This window comes from Octopus bimaculoides, chromosome 16 (genome assembly GCF_001194135.2).
Source record: "Octopus bimaculoides isolate UCB-OBI-ISO-001 chromosome 16, ASM119413v2, whole genome shotgun sequence".
NCBI lineage: Eukaryota > Metazoa > Mollusca > Cephalopoda > Octopoda > Octopodidae > Octopus > Octopus bimaculoides.
In genome coordinates, this window is record NC_068996.1 from 48,541,382 (window position 1) to 48,547,498 (window position 6,117).

A 6,117-nucleotide genomic window follows, 5' to 3' on the forward strand; every position below is an offset into this window, starting at 1 on the left:
TCTTACATAAATAAAAGAAATTTTATTTAACAAACTGTGACACTAAGGACCGAGGTTACCGTGGTCTTTTCGTAGGTTTTTCTTTCCACGGATAACCTCCCCATTTATTGGGAATTTTCTGTATTATTTTGTATTTTTTGTAAATACCCCAAACGTTTTGCGATGTTTTTTTTTCATCGTTGTCCCCACTTTTGTTTTTTTTTCTGCTTTGTTTTCGCCCCCCCTCGAAAAGAAAAACTCTACATTTGTATTTTGTCCCCTCTGTGTTGAGCCCTGTGTGGCTAATAAAGAAACCTATCTATCCATCTATCTATCTATCTATCTATCTATCTATCTATCTATCTTCCTCTCTAATCTCTCTATCTACCTATCTTCCTCTCTAATCTGTCTGTCCGTCCGTCCATTCATCCATCCATCCATTCATCCATCCATCCATCTATCTATCTATCTGATGGCAGGTAAGGCTATGTAAATGCTACAGAAGGACCATAGTTAGACTCCTGGTTCGGTAATAGCACTTTCCTTGGATAATGGAACTCCAACTGTAGCATCCAACATATATTTTTATTCTCTTACTAGCAGTATAACCCGGCGTTGTCCAGGTGTGACTTATTACGCCATCTACGATAAATCTTGCTAGGTGAAAATCAACTAAAAAAGAAAGCCTTACAATGATGTAAATATGTTCATAATTCAAAAGACGATTAAATTAATAGGGAAAGTCTGAAGGCTGTTTTGCGTAACATTATTAAGTGTACGTAAATTTCATCCGTCTAATTGGCTATAGAAATGCCTGTGAAAAACAACTTTTTGCACTGCCCTGATTATACATAGCAGGGTAATCCCTTTTCGCAGGAGCTAGGACGGCAATTTCTGATGAAGCAATTGCTGGCAATCTGTTGCTACACAGTTCTGCCAGAATTCTATCAGATTGGGCAGTAGATGTTGATGCACCATTTTGCATTATGTTCAAAGTAGCTTCTGGAATGTGGTGAATTGCTGCAGTCTGTTGCTGTCATTTTAAATCGGTTGCTTTTTTTCCCCAGCAAACTCTCTTCTTTGGAGGCATAATCTATGTATATATTAAACAGAACAACAAAAGTTATAATAGATGGCAGGGTAGGTAGTTTTCACATTTCTAAAGAAGTTCACTGATTTGCAATGTGTTGTCCTGTCTACATAAGTTCCGTAGTTTGTATATTTACAAAACATTGATGAACATGTAGTAAGGTAAGATCTAGTTATATTGTAGTGAATGCTTGCGTGTACGTGCGCATGTGTGCGTTTGAGAGAGCGAAAGAGAAGAGGGAGAGAGGGCGAGAAAGGAATAGAGAACAGGAGCAATGAAGAAAGAGAAAGAGAGGAAGGGAGAATGGAAGACAGTTATAAAATAGCAATGTGTACGCGTGTTTATATAAGAAACACACACAAACTAAATCTTATATCTATAATGTTGATGTGTGTATGTATTTATGTGTGTGTTGTTGTCACAGATCACATATGTGTGGTTGTGTGTGTTTTTACACTTCTATGTTATGAAAAACATGTAAAAAATACTAAGAGGAGACAAGGATGCTGAACATGCAGACAGACAATGTAACGAAAACATGAACGAATGAAACGGGGTATTCCTTATTCAGTCTAGTTACAAATTATCATTGCAACTTTGGCAAAAGGAAGCTAAGAGCCCCAGATTCCTTGGAAGAAAGAACAGTGATGCTGGCGTATGCAGGAAATGAGAAAGTGAACGAGGAAAAACAGATGTGCACAGACAATGGTTGAAGCAGAGAAATGGTGATAAGCCCCAAATGACCAGGTCACGTGGATAGTTAGAGGTAGAGGGATAGAAGAAAGCTATTAAATGGGAGAGAGGAAGAAGAACGAAGTAAGAGTGAAAAGGTAGATAGAAGGAAAGAATAGTCTTAAACCAAGTTAATCTATGAATTGTATGTATCGCTTTCTCTCCCTCTCCCTCTTTTACTCTTACTGTCTATATTATATGTTGAGCGTGTGATCGATGTGTAAGAACGCCGGTACAGATAGAATGGAAGAAATATAAAAGTTGCTAGAAACAACAGCCAAATCTCCCTTAAATCACACAAAGTAAACGGAATTTAAAAAATCTAATTACTGCACTGGAAAGTTCACATCGAGAAAATTCCATTGATGTAAAAATTTTCACGGAAAAGTGGAAAATGTGGATTTCTATAAACTTTTAAAAAGGTTACACACAGACACACAACTTCAGCTTTATATATTAAGATTTCCCTTTATACTTCCTATATCCTCCCTTTCCAAAATAACTTCTTAAATTGAACTCTACTATTTTCCTCCATTTAACTCTCTCATATTGTCTCTGATGAAGGGATATCCCTCATATCCCAGAAACAGCTGTAAGACTACCGTTCTCTTTATAAATGTCCAAGAAATTTCACACTGCCTTGACTTTGTTGTCTCATTTTATTTAACACATACACACACACACACACACATATTTCTTTTTTGAACCTTGAACAAAATAAGAAAATGAAGATTTTAAGAGATAAACAGTGAGGTGTCTGTTCTGACGGAACCAATGATTCTATCACGGTTCTGAACCAGTAAATCGGCAGAAGGTAGTTTTCTTGCATCAGCACTACTTTTATTCAAAATAATGGATTCGTAACTTTTGGAAACCAAACCTTGACCTAAAACCGAAGCCAGATATTCAAACATTGAGCTCTTGTGTGATATTCAAACATAAAGTTCTTGTATGAGTGCAAAAACAAAACAACAAAAAAACAAAATAACTGAATTCCATTGATAAGATCTGTACTGCCAAACCCTACCCACCAACAAAACAATTATTGTAGAATAATCACCAGACAAGGAAGAGAAATTCCACTAACAGACACAATTGGTCACATGAAGTCATGGAGAACCAACAGTGTAGAAAAGAGGCGAACATTTGAGTATCGTTTTATGCTCTTCATCCCATATATGAAGAGGACAAACAAAGAATTTTAAAAAAATTGTTGATCTTTGCAGGTGCAGGAGTGACTGTGTGGTAGCTTGCTTCTCCACCACATGGTTCCAGGTTCAGTCCCACCGCATGGCACCTTGGGCAAATGTCTTCTACTATAGCCTCGGTCTGACCAAAGCCTTGTGAGTGGATTTGGTAGACAGAAACTGAAAGAAACAGAAGGTGGTGAGCTGGCAGAAACGTTAGTACGCCGGGCGAAATGCTTAGCAGTATTTCGTCTGCCGTTACGTTCTGAGTTCAAATTCCGCCGAGGTTGACTTTGCCTTTCATCCTTTCGGGGTCGATAAATTAAGTACCAGTTACGCACTGGGGTCGATGTAATCGAATTAATCCCTTTGTCTGTCCTTGTTTGTCCCTTCTATGTTTAGCCCCTTGTGGGCAGTAAAGGAATAAGAAACTGAAAGAAGCCCATTGTGTGTGTGTGTGTGTGTGTGTATTTGTGTGTCTGTGTTTGTCACCCATCCCACCCACCATCACTTGACAACCGATGGTGGTGTGTTTACGTCCCCGTAACTTAGCGGTTTGGCAAAAGATACCGATAGAATAAGTACTAGGCTTACAAAGAATAAGTCCTGGGATCGATTCGGTCGACTAAAGTAAGTGCTCCACATTCAAATGACTGGAACACGTAAAAGAATAAAAGAATTATAGGTCACTCTGCCACAGATTCAGAATATCCAATCTGACTTTTTCTGCTACTGGAACAATTAGGATAAACTTTAGATAACAGATAATAGTAATAAAAGTGACCAGAATTGGTGCAGGCTTGCTTTCTAACCACATGGTTCTAGGTTCATTTCCACTGTGTAGCACCTTGAGCCAGTGTCTTCTACTATAGAGTCAATCCGACAAAATCCTTGTGAGTGGATTTGGCAGATGGAAACTGAAAGAAGCCCATTGTATGTGTGTGTGTGTGTGTGTGTGTGTGTGTGTGTGTGTGTGTGTGTGTGTGTGTGTTTATCCCCTACCACCACTTGATAACTGTTGTTGGCATGTTTATGTCCCTGCGACTTAACACTTCAGCAACAGGATGTGATAGAATAAATACTAGGTTTGATTTATCATCATCATTATCATCATCATTTAATGTCTGCTTTCCATGCTGGCATGGGTTGGACGGTTTGACTGGAGACTGGCAAGCAAGGAAGCCACAACAGGCTCCAATCTGATGTGGCAAGGTTTCTACAGCTGGATGCCCTTCCTAATGCCAACCATTCCAAGAGTGTAGTGGGAGCTTTTTATGTGCCACTGGCACGAGAGCCAATCAGGTGGCACTGGTATCAACCACATTCAGATGGTGCTTTTCATGTGCCACCAGCACAGGGAGCCAGTCAGACGGCTCTGGCAGCGACCCATGCATGAATGAATGGTGCTTATCATGTGCCATCAGCACTGGTAATGGCTACAATTTCCATTTGATTGTGATTTGATTTGATTTGATTTTGATTTACTTGACTCAGTAGGTCTCCTCAAGCACAGCATGTTGCCCAACAATCCAAAGGTACTTTTTAAATGGGCTGGTTATGCGACACTGGTGTAGGTTATAGCTGTGATCTCACTTTCCTTGCCAGTTCTTCTCAATCACAGCATACCACCAGAGGTCTTAGTCTTTCGTCATTGCCTCTGTGAAGCCCAACATTCGAAAGTCGTGCTTGACCACCTCATCCCATGTCTTTCCAGGTTTTCCTCTTCCACAGGTTCCTTCCACACAGTTCTCCTCATCCATATGCAGCACATTACCATACCAGTGCAGTCATCTCTCTTGCACACCACATCTGTTGCTTGTTATGGCCAACGTTTCTCTCAGGGCGCTTACACTCTGTCGTGTGTGCACACTGACATTACACATCCAGCAGATCATACTAGCTTCATTTCTTTCAAGCCTACGCATGTCTTCAGCAGTCACGGCTCATGTTTCACTGCCATGAAGCATGGCAGTTCACACACATGCATCATACAATCTACCTTTCACTCTGAGTGAGAGGCCCTTTGTCACCAGTAGGAGTAGAAGCTTTCTGAACTTTGCCCAGGCTATTCTTATTCTAGTGGTAACACTCTCTGAGCATCCACCCCCACTACAGACTTGGTAACCTAGGTAGCAGAAGCTATCAGCTACTTCTAGTTTTTACAGATCAAGCAGGGTCATCTACCTGAAGGGGTTTATGATGTGTTTACCTCCTACTTACTAGGACTTCAGTTTTTGCAACATTGACTCTAAGGCCCTTCGATTCTAAACCTTGCTTGCACACCTGAAATTTCTTCTCTAGTTCTGGTACATTCTGAGTTTAAATTCTACCAGGGTCGATAAAATAAATTACCTTCATTGGACACTAAACTCGGCTTGCAAAGACCTGTTGGGGCAAGCGAAAGTGAAATCGTGATGGTACCTGAGCCCAGCGTTGCCTTCCTGGCACTTATGCCAGTGGCATGTGTAAAGACATTCGAGTGAGATCATTGCCAGTGCCGATGGACTGGCTCCTGTGCATGTGGCACGTAAAATACACCATTTTGAGCGTGGCTGTTGCCAATACTGCCTGACTGGCCTTCATGCCGGTGGCACGTAAAAGCACCCACTACACTCTCGGAGTGGTTGGCGTTAGGAAGGGCATCCAGCTGTAGAAACTCTGCCAAATCAGATTGCAGCCTGGTGTAACCATCTGGTTCACCAGTCCTCAGTCAAATTGTCCCACCCATGCTAGCATGGAAAGCGGACGTTAAACGATGATGATGATGATGATGATGTAGTACTGGGAGTTAATGTAATCAACTTCTTCCTCAACTCAGGTTTGTCTTGTTAAAAAATCAAAATCCTTGGTTCATGTTGTGGCAAGAGTCATTGGATACCCCTGGGAGATTGGAAGAACGAACTAGCTGAACACTTATAAAGAGTAACATGTTGGTTGAGACAAGAGGTCAGCAGGAGTCATTGAGAGGGCATTTTGGAATCTCGTAAAGTACGTTGTGTGAACACATTGATTTTTACTTCTGTTTTGTTAATTATATATCCAATGTTTGTCAGGGATATAAAAGTTCCTCACCTAAGGCTGCTCCAGCTCAGCAAATTTGACTGAAAAGATTTGACTGAAAAGATTTGA

The 6,117-nt window shown here is 40.7% G+C and overlaps 1 protein-coding gene across 2 annotated transcripts in view; it reads right to left on the minus strand.

Moving 5' to 3' along the window:
- The window catches only part of LOC106870605 (centrosomal protein of 104 kDa), a 293,281-nt gene that overhangs the window by 94,591 nt on the left and 192,573 nt on the right, over positions 1 to 6,117 (minus strand). The gene's annotated exons all lie outside the window — the stretch shown is intronic.